The 16647-nt window shown below is 43.9% G+C and overlaps 1 long non-coding RNA gene across 1 annotated transcript; it reads right to left on the minus strand.

Annotated features, from left to right (window-relative positions):
• Nucleotides 1–966: 966 nt before the first annotated feature.
• On the minus strand, nt 967–6220 carry LOC102148276 (uncharacterized). Its single transcript, XR_001380782.3, has 2 exons — nt 5963–6220; nt 967–1531 (listed from the first exon to the last, which is right to left on the minus strand). It is a non-coding gene; the product is annotated as an uncharacterized lncRNA (long non-coding RNA).
• Nucleotides 6221–16647: the final 10427 nt, after the last annotated feature.

The raw sequence follows: 16647 nt of genomic DNA on the forward strand, positions 1-16647 counted from the left end.
TCAAAGTAGTTTTGCTGAGTGGAAGAAGCCAGGCATAAAAGAATACCTACTGGATGATTCCACTTATATAAAATTCTTGGACCAATTAATAGGGACCAAAAGTAGACCAATTGTGTTCTGGGGATGAGTAGGCAGGGAGAATTATGAGGGAGGACACAAAGGGGCATAAGAAGAATTTTAGAGGTGTTGGATGTGTCAATTATATACCCAAAAAGCAGTAAAAATTGAAGTTTTCAAGTATGGTGAATGAGGCTGATTTCTATATTTCTACCTGCCCACCTGTATTAATGGAGGTGTGTTTTGGGGACAAATTATTGGAGCATGCTGGCTACTTTGGAGGAAAATAAGGACCTGGTGACAGAAAAGTTTGAGGAAAACCATGGATTCCATATCTGCTGTATGTCAGACCCTATGTTAAGCGCTTTAAATGAATTATCCCAAATGGGGATTCTCATAAAAATCCTTTGAAGTACCATTACCCTCATTTTACAGATGAGGAAATGGCGCTTGAGAGAGGTTGAATGACTTGCTCTAGGACTGAAGAACCAGCACTGATGCCCTAAGACTGCACTGCCTGTGACAGTCACGGAGCTTTGCTTGCTCCTCAGAGCTCTACCTCCACCCAAAATCTATGGGACGGGGGAGGGGAATCTTTCCTAGGGACATGCTCTTGCTTGTTCTGGTCTCAAATGTGGTATTCAGGGACCCAGGGACACTGGAATTCTTGCACTTAGGGTGAATAACCGCCACCCTTTGCCTGGGACTGGAGGGGTCCTGGAATGCAAGACTTTCATTTTAAACCCAGGACAATCAGTCATCCTAACTCTGCCTCAGCAGAGGCCCTGTGCTTCTTGACTCCGGTTTTCTGGCTCTTCAGCCCTTTATGTCATGCCCAGAACATTTTCTTGGACTTATGCCAGACAGGTGAGATGGTTTGACAGGTTAAAGAGAAAACACAGGAAACACTCTTTTTATTGCTCTTTTATTTTTGTGCTATCTAATGTCAGGATCACCAGGAAAGATGATTCTAGTCTCTTCAACCTTCCATTCCAGTTGGGGGCCTCCCTAAGGTGCGGAGGTGGCTATGAAGGGAAATAGGGGCTACTGGTTGGGAGTAAATGGTGGTCAATGAGAAACAGCTTTTCTAAATGTAGGTCTAGCCTGACCCCACCGGTAATGGCATGGCCCATCTTCTTGTTTGGGGCAACCTACTTGCTTGGCTTTGTCTGCACCCGGGTACCTGGCTTGGGCCCCTGTTTTGGACTTTGAGTCTGCTTTTGGGTTTGGGAGCTCTCGTTCAGAGTTTGGGGTGACGCGGGCTCAGCCTCCTTATTCAGGCACGTGCACTCGGGCTTAGGCTCCAAACAGCAGCACTTGGACTGAGCGCAGCACTTGGGTTGAGTGCAGCACTTGGGCTGAGCACAGCACTTGGGCTGAGCGCAGCACTTGGGCTGAATGCAACACTGGGGTTTGGGCTGGCAGCATGGGTTGCATTTTGGTTGGTCACACATCTTCCGGAGTTTGGGAGGTCCTGGAAAAAGAGAACAACATTCTCAGAAGGAAAGCTGGCTGTCTGCTTTCATCCCCCTTTCTTTGGCCCTCAAGTACATCCACCTTTAGAGTGATGATTCAGACCAGGACTGGGAAAGCCGGGCTGGATGCCTCAGAGGGCAGAGCAGACCCACAATTCTGTGCCTTCACATGTGTCAGTCTGTCAGTTCCTCACTAGGGAGCGATTTTCCAGATAGAAATGCAAAGACCAGAAGATCTAAGAAATGTGCTTAAGGTCTCTTAGCTAATGAAGAGTGTGACCTTTAGTAGCCTGAGTCTGAGTCCAGTATGATAATGGTCACAAACATTGTTTGTGGTCATTCTCATGAACAGTCACAGCCAGCCTAAGAAGTCAGCATTTTTACCCCATTTTACATAGGAGAACAACTGAAGTTCAGAGGTTAATCTTAGTTGTTCCTAAGTGGATTCAAGCCAGGTTCTATGCCAGCTCAGAGCACATGCTGGTTCTGGTCTCTAATGTGGCACCCAGGGAGTGGCAACACGAATCTTGCACGAGTCGTGACCAACTTACACATGGAGTGACCAACTGTCACACCCTTCCTGAATGCACCATCCTCACTCCACGCTTCTCAGCCCATAGAGGGTCAGCTGCTGTGGGGGCCCTTACAGCAACAGGGAGTGGAAAGAGCGTTGCTCTTGGCATCGCTGGCCGAGTCCCAGGCCTGGCTTTACAACTCCAAGCCACGGGGCAGGGGCAGCTCTCCTCATCCTTCTGGGCTTTTATCTCTTCCTCTGCACAGGGCCAGTGTTGGGATTGGAGGAGTGAGCTGGACTTTACAGGTGTCCTCAGACTCAACCATTCAGGACTTTTGTAATTTCCTGATTCTTCTAGGAGTAGGAAAAACCAAAACAACCCTTTCTTTGTTTCTTAGTAACCTGCCTTCCTTCCGCCCAGGAAATCCAAGTTATCCTGGCAAGGTCCCTAGGCCTGGGCCCCACTATATGTGACCCCTGGGGCAGCCCCTCTCTGGTTTCTGCCCCGTCCCTCCTATGGCATGTGGATAAAAACCACTGTCGAGTCCCCAGAGCAGAACAGGGGGTCTAGAAGTGGCCAGGAATCAGCAGGGAGAGCGACCCGGGGAGTCATCCATCCTTGAGGGCTTTTGTGGAAGGAAGGGAAATGAGTATGTACCCCCAGCTGGGGGCTCGTCCCACAAGGCCACACACCCACACTGGGGAAACCCCAGGTCTGTCAGAGTCCTGTCACCCAGGTGGAGGAGGATGGGTGTGGGACTGCTCAGGAGTGACACTGCTCAGGTGAAGTTGCCACCACCCTCTGGCCTCCAGCACCAAGTCTCTGGTCCAAACTGGTTTTTAAACCGAACCAGTTACTCCCTGTGGGCTTTCCACAAGGCAAACCTACCCCTACATCTGTGTGTGCCTGTGTACACGTACCCACGTGTGTGTATTGTGTGTCCGTGCTGAACCGCAAACACAAGGAAGGAACAACTTTTGAGGTTTCTGATGATGGCTGATCCAAATGGAAATTTCTTTGTACTTGTTCATTAGACTTTCAAATTGGAGCCTGTATGCTCGTTTCTCTTCTGGCCTCAGTCCTTCCTGCCAGTGGCCCCTTCCACGTCCTCCGTCCCATCCCTGACCTGCCCTCCTGCCACTCCCTCCCAGCCCTGCTCCAAATATTCCACTTGATGCTTAGAAATCCATCTCTCTCATCTTTTTGTTCTGTTCTTTTCTGTGTCCTGAGGATGGTGGGACCCCTAGGAATAGGAACCACAAGTCCCCCTCACAACAAAGACTTCCTGAGGGTTACCTGAGTGGGATGGAAAGTCTTCTCATCCCCTCCTTGCCATTGAAGGCAGCTTTGGTTCACTGAAGTCATACAGAATTCCCAAATTAGGTAGTTCCTGAAGGATACCTGTCAGATGACCTACTGTGCTGTAGATCCAGGGCCTTGACTATCTCAAGATGATGGATGTCTGGCTCTTAACCTGAACCCTTTTCATCTGGGGATCCACCTCAATCAGCTGGTTTGTCTAAGCCGAGTCCCACTGAGCCGGGTGTGGCTGACACCTCCACCCACTGGATACAGTAACTTTCAAACTGACCAGCTGTGGCCCTGCTCCAGGCCAGCCTTTCTCCACCTCAGCTTCTGAAAGTATCAGGACCTTGCCTTGGACTTTCTCTGTGGGAAGGAGCCCCTGGCATGTGCCTGAGGAGGCTGTCACTGTGCTGTTCCTGCTGTCTGAGTGGCAGACTGTGGTAATTCCCCTGGGGGTCCATTATGCTGTGAATCTCCTGAACTAGAGCACCTGGCATGAAAGAGATTTGAGGAGGCAGGGTCACCTCACAAGGCCTCTCCCACGGGGTCTACACCCTCCACACTCCTAAATCCCTGGCTGTTTGGGTTGCAGCCTCAACTGGGTCAGGAGCAGGCTCTAGCCGTGAGGGGAAAGTGACTTCCGGGGTATGGTGTTGGCCTCAATTCATTTGTGACTCTATGCTTGCCAGTTACTCAGGAATTAACTCTGTCATTTGGGAAGAGGTTTCTTCTTATTTTTAGGAACACGATGCTGGACCAGTTTTCCTGAAGGTGAGGAGCAGGGGACAAGTCACGCAGTCCCTCCCTCCAGGTCAAGAGACACTGCAAAGAGGCTGAGGTGGCAGAGATCTGCCTGGCTGATGCCCTGACTTGCCTGGGAGGGAAGAGGAAGGAGAGAGGCAGAGCAAAGGGCAGATACATACCAAACATGAAAATAGAACAGAGACATGAGCGCAAAAATGTGGAACAGGAGGGAGGGAAAAGGGCCATAGGAGCCTCTCTCTCTGCCTCCTTTGCGGTCTTCAAAGCTGTTGGACAGAAAGTGTGTGTGCTTGGGCGCCCGGCCACCGCAGGGGGCTGTTTGGTGTGTGTGTGTGTGTGCAGGGAGCCTGGCGTCTGCCTCTGTCTCCCTGTTGTCTGAATCTGCACCCTTGGGCGCCAGACCTGAGTCCAGGCTCTGAGAGGCGGAGAGGAGGGGGAGGAGCACACCTCTTTTTACATTTTCTGCTGCTTTCCTCTGTCTGTGAATGCCTCCTTTAGGATTGATTTCTCCTCTCTGTCTCTGTCTCTAGCACTGTCTTTCGTTCTCTCTCTCTCTTTCTGTCCTCCTCTGTGTCTGCAGTTTACCTATCTCCCCCTGAAGATGAGTGCCCCTGAAACGATGGTGCCAAGCCTCCCGTCCACTTAGAAGTCCAGTGTGCTGGGCTCCATCCTTCCAAGTCTGGGCTGGGCTGTTTCTACAGAAGCATTTCTCATCCTGGTGACCAGAGGGCACCCAGAGTACCTGTCCAGGGGTTCACCTGGCTGCTCGCACAGATACCCCCTCCAAGCACGTCCTCTGTGGGCAGATCCCAGGAACAGGTCCCAAATTGGGGAGGGTGGGGCGGCACTTGCCACGTCAAAGATGGAGAGTAGGTTAGGAATCAGTCTTGTGCACTGTGGCACAGGGAGGGAAATGACAGTTCGCTCAGGTCCCTTGCCTCCTGAGTCATCGCTGTCTCCATTGTCTTGCTGCCTGGTGAATGGTGTCTGTGCCCCTTTAACTAGCAGATGTCCCTTGTAACAGATCCCGTGACTGGTGCTGCTGCTTTAATCCAGGTGTAGTTTACCCTCCTTTACCTGCCTTCAGAACCTTGGCTCCTGCCTAGTACACTTGCCTGCTGGACCACCTTGCCTCCCGCAAGGCAATTTCTCCTCCGTAGGTCAAGATTCTCCTGGCTCTGTGCCCCTCCTCCCACATAGCCTGCCCCAAGGATGCCTGCCAGACCTTGTCATGACACTTGTGACAGAGCCAGGGCCACCTTCTAGGGTCTTCTTACTGTTCTGTTTCTGTGAGGATCAATACAGAGCAGGATCCAAGACCCCTAAGGTCTTGGCAAGGCTGACCTGTCTTTGACCTCAGCCCACCAGCCTGGCCTCACCTCCAGCCACTGTTCCTTTCATGATTGTCAGACTGGCTCAGAGCAGACCTCTGCTAAATTCCAGCTGCCTCTGTCTGGTCGTGGCAGGTACTCTTCCCATGGTCTGGAACGCCCTTCCCTGGCTCCCATCCCCCACCCTCACCACGTGTTACTCAACTTGAAATCTCAGCTTGAACATCACTCCCTTCAGAAAAGCTTCCCTAACCCATAGGGTTGGTGTCCCTGATATACCTTCTTGGGCCTCCTTGTATCTCTCATTATGTTTTTGTCATAATTATGATTTCCCTGATTGTCTGACTTCTCCTCTAGTTTGTTAGTTTCATGAGCACAGACATCCTTGCTATCCTGCTGGCCACTGTTTTCAGCATCTAACACACTGTATGACACTATGTGGGCCTGAATAAGTAAGGAATGAATGAATAAATGAATGAAAAAGTCATGAAGAGAGGATCCAAAAGAAAAGGGGTACCTGGTCTTGTCACTTCTCTTGGTCTCGTCTCAATTCACAGTCTCCATGCTCAGGTTCTCACGAAAAATGGTTCCAACAGGTTATGACCCTCCCTCAGCAGCCTAGTGAATCCATGACTATCAGAAGCCAAAGTCTTCTGAGCCAAATGCTTTGTCTTCCCTCCCAGTGCCAAGATTCTGATGTTCAAAGCAAGCCTCTGTGACACGTCGTCCCAAGATTCTGTGACTATGACTTACTCACCAGCGCTCCCTGCTGGCCTGACAGCTGGACTCCTCTTGGTTTCTTCTCTCCTGAAGGACAAAGGGAGTTCTTTAGTTAACCCAAGCAAATCTTCAAATTTACCCAGCTGAATTTGTTTTTTTAAAACCTCTTCAGTTGATTTAATGACTTCGAGTCATTGTCTCTGTCAACAGTCCTTTCAGGACAGTGATGCAGTCCATTTGTCAGAGAAAGAGAAGTCTCTGTGGCATTGTGTGTGTGTGTGAGTGTGTGTGTGTGTAAGAGAAAGAGCCAGTACGTCAGTTATCAATTTATTAAAAGCACGATTTATTATAAGGTCTATGATAAACAGAAATCCCTTTAAGCATTTCTCCTTTGAAGTGAGCACGATGTTAAACTTTCTCCATAGAGGAGGCTGGAGGGACATTGTGGGAGGAAGAAACTTCCTGCAGTTTCCACTACAGAGGGGACCAGGACAGTGTGACGATATCTGATGGTGCCTGCCCCAGCCGTGCGCCCGGTGCAGGATTCCTCTGCCGCCTTGTGCCTCCACGCGAGCATGACCTTTCACAGCCCTCTCATCCCTGAAACCAAAGCCCCCATGGGGCCTGATGCACACAGACTCCTGTATGAAGGTGGGTGGGGGTTGTCCACACAGAGCTGCTGGTGCCTCTCCAAGCCTCCTCTGAAGGCCTTCTGCCCTCAAGGCAGAACCGGGACTCCCACTCACACGCAGGCCACCATGGGTTCCTGATGTGTCCCCCCCACTGCCTTGCCCTTGGGAAGGTGGCCTATTTTCCAGCAACTTCAGCCCAGCTCTGGTCTGGCTGAACCAGAGAACTCTTCTACTAGATGGTGGCTGAACCACACCTTTACAATCACATGGACCCCTTCAAGTTTGTCATTCTTTGGGTATTCTCCCTCAGCCTCTTTCTTTCTTTTATTCTTATCTGAAACTCCCCTCCCCCCCCACCCCCCACCCCCCCCACCCCCCCCTGTCTAACTTACTGGTTGGTTTCTATCTCCTGATTGGACCCACTACTACAGTCAAATAACCTGGACTCAAAGCTGGCTTCTATGATTTAGCATCTCTGTGACTTTGAACAAATGACTCAGCCTCAGATTCCTACTTTGTAAAATGAACATAGACGGTGCTCTAGTAGAGAGCTGCTGTGAGGATGACACAGCACAGAGCACTTCAGGCCCCTGGAAGAATTCGGGCACAGCGTTAGCAAGCATTGTTAGATATGACCAGTTAAGGAGACAGAAACACAAACAGGAACGAAAAAGTTCAGAAAAGGAAAATAAACCAGAAAAATGCCAGCTAGAACAAAAGGCAAAGAGAAATGTGAACATAAACACATCAGGAAAAATGCAAAAGAGATCAGTAGGCAATGGTCCTCTAATTTACTGAAAATAAATATTTTATACAGCCCTTTACAATTTAGAAACAATTTTCAAACAGGGTCTCATTTTATCTTTAATAAAGCAACTTTGTATGTATTGTCATTATTGATTTTGTTGTTTCCATTTTAAAATGTCTAAGATGAGGCTCAGAAACACGTTGAAAGCCACACTGCTAGCCTGTGAAAGGGAGGGCCTCGCCTGCCCCCAGATCCTGTGTCTGTCCATCACTGCCCTCTTGTGGTGTGATTTACATCAGCACCTGATACTTCAGGCACCTCAGAGAGTTTAGCTCTGGTAATTCTGGCTCTGTTTTCATTTAAGTCAACTCTGGTCTCCAAAGAAGACTCTACACAGCACGGATGGGTGTCCAACACGACTCCAAGAGAAAACGTTTCTAATTATGATTCCATCTTTTAATTTTTTATTATGCATTATGTTGTCTTAAAATTAACACAGTCATATGTGCATAGAATTTTTAATAAATTAAAGTGCTGGGGCTGGCCCCGTGGCCAAGTGGTTAAGTTCACATGCTCTGCTTCAGCAGCCCAGGTTTTCTCCAGTTCAGATCCTGGGAGCGGATATGGCACCACTCATCAGGCCGTGCTGAGGTGGCGTCCCACATGCCACAACTAGAAGGACCCACCACTAGAATATATGACTGTGGATTGGGGGGCTTTGGGGAGAAGAAGAAAAAAAAAGAAGATTGGCAACAGATGTTAGCTCAGGTGCCAATCTTTAAAAGAAAAAGAAGTGCTTTGCTGATCATGAAGCACTGCTTGCACATTATTAAAAAAAATAAAGTGTGTGTGTTGTTTACAAAGAGAACTTTGATGAACATTGCTCTAGAACTGCATTTCTCCAAATAATTTGAACATGGCATACATAATATTTTTAATTTAACAATGAAGGAATGCATTTAACTTTGTTCAAGAAACACACATAATGCCCCCTTGTGTTAAAATGGAGAAAAAACAAAAGTCCTACAAATTTGTTTTCTCAGTAACACATCAAAGGGGAACAAACTTCTGTAGTAAAATGCCTATTTAATAACGTTGAATAGTATCTCAAGTATATGCTGATATTGAATTATAAAATAACACTATGAGTTTTCCCGTTCATTAGACAATATACATCAAGGCAGAGATTACCCAGAAATTCTACATGTGAAGTAGTGCCCAGGTTAAAGGTTATGTGCTCCCAGCTCAGACAATCTGTCAGTGACTTCCTTGCTCTGCCTGGGTAGGAACGTTACCTTCTTAAATGCAGATTGTATGTAAGAATTCAAATAATGTAAATGTCATTTATATCACAATGATTGTTTACAAATATTGTTTACAATATTTGTGAAGAAAATATCACTTGCAATTATTTTTTTAATAGAATGTCTGTTGACTTAGCATGGGATCTCTAATATTCTGTGGAAGTTTTCAAATATTTTAAAAACTGCGATCATTTTTCAAATAAAATCTTATATTGGATGAGACCACTATATGTAAAACAGACAAGAGTTTATTCATTTAAGTTTACTTTTTACAATCAAATTTGCATCAATCAATTAAGAGAAATTGGGCTATTTTGATGAATACGCAAATACAGACGACAGTGGCAGTCTCGTGATTAGTTTTAGCATCCACTCTAATTCTCGATTTTTTTCTGGTTGAACAGAATTGGTAAAATCATAATTACAACTTCGCAACTGGTAGTCAGAGTCTTCACTCTGAGTTGCGCAGACTGTGTACTGCACAGCCCCAGGGGGCAAGAGAAGCACCACGTCTCAGACAGCACTGACAGCTTTGGGGTTGGTTTGTTTTGGTTTCAACAGCTTAGTTTTCAATTTCAGCATGTTTTTCTATAAATTAATCTCAACATTTGAGAAAGGATTTGTAGACGGTTTGGAGATTGTCAATAGCAATATCTAGGGACTATTTACATTCTTTAATTGGAAAGTGTTTAATGTCAAAAGGATTTAAAAATTTAGTACGTCAGACAATGTAAATCATTGTTGACTATAGAACTATGTGATAAGATATGACATCATATGATGCGATGTGATATATTACAATGTGATATAATTGTTGCACATTTATAATATTGGAGATAATACCCAATGCTATTCTTAACATTCTAAGATTCCTTAGTCCTTAACTGTAAACTTTTCTTAAAAGGAATTCAGCCACAACCAGTAGGAATGGTGGAAATAGGGGCAGGGGACGGGAGCGAGGCAGGGCTCTGCCTGCCCTCCTGGTTCCTCCTCAGCACTGATGGCCTTCCATCACACTCTGCCTGGAGGATGCTCAGCACTACCCTCATCATGCCCTCCATGTCTGTGAGTTTCAGTCACTGCTAGAAGCTTAGGACTCCCAGATAACCTGTCATCACCAGGATTCCCCCCCTCCCTATACATCTGCACATTTCCTAAAGGGACCCCATCTTCCATCATTTTGCCAGCACCTCAAACCTCCCCCAGGGCCCTCAAGGACTCATGGTTCTACATCAGCAAAATACAGTTTATCAACCAGCTCTTCTCTAGAGGCCCCTCCACCTTCTTGCTCTAACTGAAATTTGGGTTCCCCCATATTCCTCCATGGGGTGGCTGTTTTCTTCACTCCCATACCCATTATACTCATTGGGCCCAAGAATGGATCAGGTATCCATTATACCACCTACAGTTCTTCTCTGTTAGAGATTCTCAGGTTATCATTTAGCGTTTGTCTCACTGTTGCTCTATCCAACACTATTTCTGTTATGATCCTTGGTGATTTTAATTTTCAAAAAAATCAATCCATTAATAATTGCTTCATGATTCCTTGACCTCTGCACCTCTAACGGGTTTGCCCTTCACTTTACCTTTCATCCACTCCCGTGTCATACCAGCCTAGATCTCATCATTAGCAACTGCAACCCCTCCATAATACCATGTTCAAGTAACCCATTCTCCAAACCTCACCTACTGTATTTTCAACTTTATTCCTTCAGTATCTCAACTCTAAGAGGTTTTTGACTGCACCAGGCGCAACAATGCCTTGATATTCTAACACTTTCACTGAGCATTGCCTCCTTCACATTTTTATTTTCTTCCCCTTGCATAACCTGAATATCTCTTGCTCTTTTGCCCATCCATTGAATTCTATCAGCAAAACCCCAAACCTGGCTAAATCTAGCTCTCTTACAACCACAAACCACAGAATGTGACTACATAAAAATACACAATCATGCTGAATTGATTTCACTTTAATTTCATGACCATAATCTTAAGGGTACTCAACAACCTTACTACATTTCTCTAGTCCAATCACTCTCTCACTATCCTAGACAACTCAGTTCACCTCCAAGCTCTCCTCAAACTGCCAGCACTTCCTTTTGTGTCCTCGCTTTCAGCTGGTGAGCGTACTTGCTAGTTCATTGAGAAAATAGAAGCAATCAGAAGAGAACATCCACATATTCTAGTCTACTCTCCTATCTGCATTATTCTCTGATTTCCCTCCTGCTACCATATATGAACTGCCTGTGCTCTGGTCTGAGGCCAGCCCTTCCACTGGTGCCCTGGATTCCATCCCTCTCAACTATCCAAGAGTGTCTTACCAGCCATTGTCTCCTCTCTCTTCCTCAGAATTGTTTTTTCCTCTATTCTGGATCATTCCCATCATCATATAAAAATATTATATCTCCCATCTAAAATATATATATATAACTCTCATCTAAAAAACTCTGTCTCTGTCTCTGTTTATCTCTCTGTCTCTCTCTCTCCCTTGATCTCTCATCCACTTCAAGTCAGCACTCAGTTACCTGTTTTCTTTACCATAAAACTCCTCAAAAGTGTTCTTTGTACTCCTTGTCTCCAATTCTTCTTTAAACCTAGTCAATCAAGCTTTCATCCCCATGACTTCACCCACATGCTCTTGTCAAAGTCACTGATGATCTCCCTTTTGTCAGATTATAATGAGTGTGATTAAAACAACGAGCAGCATTGACTGAAATGATTGCTACCTCCTTTTGGAAGTGCTCTCTTCACTTGACTACTTGACCTCCACCCTTTCTTGGTGCTCATCCTCCTCACTGATCACTTTGCCTCAATTTCCTTTGATAGCCACCTTCTCATATCCCTGATTTCTAAATATTGGGGCATCTCAGGGCTCAGTTGTTGAATATCTCCTCTTCTCTCTGTATTAAGCCTGTAGGTGTTATCATCCTGTCTCAGCCACATGGTGATGATGCCTGATTTTCTCTCTCCACACTAACGTGTCAAAGTGTGCCTCTTTCCTCAAAAACCCACTTCTCTTAAATTCTTCATCTCCTGAAAAGTAACTCAATCCTTCCCATCGACCAGATGAGAGCAATCCCTGACTCCTTATATACTCATCTATCTGTTTTCCTTATATACTCATATTTATTTAGCATTGAAGCCTGTTGGTTCAGTCTTCAAAATATATCCAGAATCTGAAAACTCCTTTGCACTTCCAGCACAAATACTCTGGTCCAAGCCACCGTTATTAGCTCTTGCCTTGATTAATGTGTCAGCCTCCTACATGGTCACCCTGATCTGTTCTTAATCCCTACAGTTTATTCTCAACAAAGTAGCCAAAATTATGCTTTTAAAACACAAGCCAGGTAATGGCACATCTCTGCTCCCAACCTTTCGATGCATACCCATTGCACACATTATAAAAGCCAAAATCCTGTAAGCTCCTCGTAAGCTGAATCCAAGTTATCTCTATGATTCTACTGCTGCCCAGGTGCCCCACTCCCTCCCTCCAAGCACTCTGGCCTCTTGTTTGTACACCAAGAGCATCAGCCTGTTTCCGCCTGAGTTTTGCACTCGTGGTTCCCTCTGCCTAAAATGCTGTTTCTCCAGATATTCATGCGACTTACTTCTTCACTTGCTGTGAAGGAGACTTTATCACACAGGCCTTCCCTGACCGTCCTATATAAACTAGCGGGCATGCCCCAGCATTCTCCATTCCCCTAACCTTGCTTATGTGTCCCTAGCAGTTAGTATCATCTAATACATTGTGCATTTAACATTATGCAGTTATTGGCTGCTTCTCCCACTAGACTCTAAGCTCCTTAAAAGCAGGGACTTTTCTTTTTGTTTATAGCTGTAGCCTCAGCTCCTAGACCAATGCCTAGCACACAGTTAGGTGCTTAATAAATATTCAATTAATGAATTAGTAATGATTAAATATTTTAAAAAGTTGAATTTATTTTTTTCTGTGTTGAATTAAAAATTTTTATTTCATCATTTATACTTTGCTGTTTTAAACATGACATCGCAATACTGTATATATTGAGCTTCTTCTCAATATGTTGAGTTTATTAAACAGATGAACAAAATTTGGCAGCTGATACAGCTATGATATATTTATCAACCATAATGATGTTTATCGACAAGCAAAATGGTTATTTCTTATAGCATTTGAAATATCTATGCCAGGATGTTGCTTCTGTGTTGGCAATCATCTGTGGCATGAAAAAGTAAATGCCATTTCTTTTCATTTCATACAAATGATACTGGAAATCTGGCAATTTAAAGACAACCTTAATGAATGGCTTTGTCAGACCTTGTTTTATATGTCAGTGTCTTAGTAAATCCATTTTTTTTCATGCAACATGTGACAATTCCTTAACCATATATTAACAATAGTGTCTTTAAAAGCACAGTCCATACAGCTTTTCTTGCCTTGACTTTTGGAGTATCATACAAACATCACTTTTGCCTATTTATTTAATAATGTGTTAAAAATCTGATCTCAATATAAAAGTTGTTTTCTTCTGTTGAGTCTATGTCAATCATCTTTATATTTACTTGCTTGAACATAGTGTAGCAAAATAAGAAAAATGGAAAGATTCTCAACATCCAGACTCCTGTTTAATTTTATTGTCAATATCTCATGATCTTGACCTTTAGAATAATTCATGAAGTATGATTGATATCATACTGGAATCTTTCAGACCTTCTTTATCAGCAAATGATCCTAACTGTATTTCTAAATCAGCTGGTGGTCTAACATCCTTCTTACAGTGTCACTAGCCTGTAGTTTTTAACAAGCTATTCTCTAGTGGTGTATGTTTTTCTCTCGTGTACAATGTGTAAACCCATTTTAACTATAATATAATGTATTTTCATTGCCAGATTTGAATTTATCTGTACTTTTAAATCAACATTTAGCTACTTCAAGTCAATATATTTTACACTTTATGGAAAAAATAACATGTTTAATTGTGAGAAAATAGCTGACAATAAGCTATCTTGTGAAATTTCACAAGCAAACAAACATGTCAGAGATTTAACCTGTTTTTAACCACTATAAAAGGCGCATCCTAGTGCTAAAAAAAATTACAATGTAGTATTTTAGGGTAAATTAGAGTTAAATTTGGGGCACATGGCATTAATTTTGTATACTGTAATCAACATGGTTATTGCTAGTTGAAAATCATCTAGTACCAATACTGAATAATTTATCTTATTTTAAGCCTGAACATTCTGCTGGACACAGTGGAATTTTATTCTTTTAAAATTTTCTCTATTTAATCAGTGATCAGTTTCTAACATAAAGAGGCATTATTTTATCTTTACATAAAATAAGCATTTATAAATATAAAGTCAGATAAGAAAACTTATACTAAGTGCTAAGATTAGCTTTAGCCTTATATTACTAGACGGGGCATATGACTTGTTTACCAGCTATTAAAATAACTCACCAGGAGGCACTGATGCCCCTGGACTTACTTGGTATCACATTTACTGCAATGGGCTGTAGTACAGTTTTGTGTGAGTAAAATTGTATGTACTAAATGTAGTATATAAGGAATGGGGGTGGATCTAGTACAGAGCTACATTCTTCTTAATATTGAGATTTGGGGAAGGTTAACGAATCATATTATTTTCCTCTCTCAACTCTGAATCAATTGAGAGAGAGACGTTATTTTAAGCCAGAAGGTTGGTAGAGCAGAGCGTTGGAGAATGTGTTTTACCATGGCCAAAATGGAAGCCATAATATCTATCCCACAGTCTAAACCTTGGGAACTGGATTATGACAGAACTTGGTCCACAGAGAGACACTCCCCCAGCTACTGAGAATGAGCACAAAAGAAAAGCACACACAACTCAAGTGCCCATTGATAGATAAATAGATAAAGAAGATGTAGTGTACACACACACACACACACACTCACACAATGGAATACTTCTCAGCCATAAAAAGATAACATTTTGCCATTTACAACAACATAGATGGACTTTGAGGTCATTATGCTAAGCAAAATAAGTCAGACAGAGAAAGACAAATACTGTATGATTTCAGTCATATGTGGAAGATAAACAAACAAACTCATAGATACAGAGAACAGATTGGTGGTTACCAACTGGAAAGAGGGGTGGGGGGAGGGTGAAAGGGGTAAAGGGGCACATGTGCATGGTGACAGAGGGCAATTACACATTTGGTGGTGAACACAATATAGTCTACAGAGTAGGTGAAATTGAATGGTGCACACCTGCAATTTAGACAATGTTATAAATCAATGTTACCAAAACACAAAAGAGAAAAGCACACATAAATAAAAGTAAGACTCTCACCATTTCACCTGTCAGATCACTCACACTTTCTCCAGTGAGTTTGAGATAGAAGGTATTATTTTAAAGAATAACGATATAATGTGGTAAAAAGAATATTTCCCCTTAAATCAACAAATGTGACTAAGACCTTAAAAATGCACACTGAGATGTTACAATATTTTTCCTCTGACCTCTGATAGTTAGGCTAACAGCCCAGATTACCTGGAGAGCATGATGATCTCCAAGATGTAGCCGTTTATCACCAGTTATTTAACACTCTTGAGTAAGCATGCTGGATATTATCTCAGCATTTTAAATGAGTAAACACACTGTTTTTCTCTTGAAGACGTCTCAAGAATCCCTGAAATACTTCTCTGGACTCCTACTCTTCCTTTTGTCAGAGATTGAAATCCATTGATCTAGAAGTTCTCTTCCTTGGACCGAGTATCGATTGAGATGTGAACAAGGTGGTCAAGTTCACCTTCTTCTAACCCCGAAAGCTCTCAGTGACATGGATGCCCCTCGCCAACTGCAATTTTAAACTATTTTATTTTGGTCCAAGAGGATGGCCAGGAGCTGCATCCATCAATCTCTCTTCTGCTACCACACACCTAATGGATGGCATTCATGCATGAGACACACCCCACCATGTTAATCTAAGCTGTAGATCATGTGCAGTTTCTGGGATCCTACCAGCCTGATAAGCACCAGTGTGTCTTGTACTGTCATTAAGGCCCACAGTCCCGGAGGATGAGCAGAAGCATTGTTATTGCCTATGCCCTGTTGTTGGAAAGAAAATGTTGGGTTGGAAAGGACAGTGTTTGAGAACTTGCCCCTAAACCCATGCCATTTGAATAGAAGAGGAAAAGAAACCACAAGGGTAGGTAGAAAAAAGTCTCCCAGGGATATTGTGCTAAGTGGGCCACTGCGTAGTTCCTGGCTCCTCTGTGAAGAGGAGCGAGGGACTCATCAGGTGGATATGCTCAAGGAGAGTATCATCATGGGTTTTTGAACAGAGATCTGAAAATTATAAATATCCCTGTGCCGTTTCTTGCTTGAGCATGAGATTCCCCCAAGTCCTAATGGTCTGGAGGCTAAATTCTGGGCCTGAGAAGCAGAGTGTCCTTAATCAGTAGGAAGAAACCTCAGTGATGGCGGCATCGGCAGCAGCAGCAGTGGATCAGAGTCACTGACATTTGGGGAAGTCCTCCTATTGCTCCCCTCTAGATCTTTCCTTTTCACAGCCCCCTCAAATTGTTCAGACCTAGGGTCTACCTCATTGGGAATTTCCCATCTGGCTGGCTCACTGAGGGGTCTGCTTAAATAATCCAACTTAATGGGAGTTCCTCAGAGCTGAGGATGGAAGAATCAACAAACACCAAGAAGTTCAGGGTAGCAGGAAAAACAAGCTTTATTTTTTCACATTGATAGGCTTTGGGAAGCAGAGTTTTCTGTAGTATTCAGGTATCCCTGATGTAGGATAAGAGCCAAGGCCATGAGGTCTGAG

The sequence above is a fragment of the Equus caballus genome, chromosome 5, assembly GCF_041296265.1.
Source record: "Equus caballus isolate H_3958 breed thoroughbred chromosome 5, TB-T2T, whole genome shotgun sequence".
Taxonomy (NCBI): Eukaryota; Metazoa; Chordata; class Mammalia; order Perissodactyla; family Equidae; genus Equus; species Equus caballus.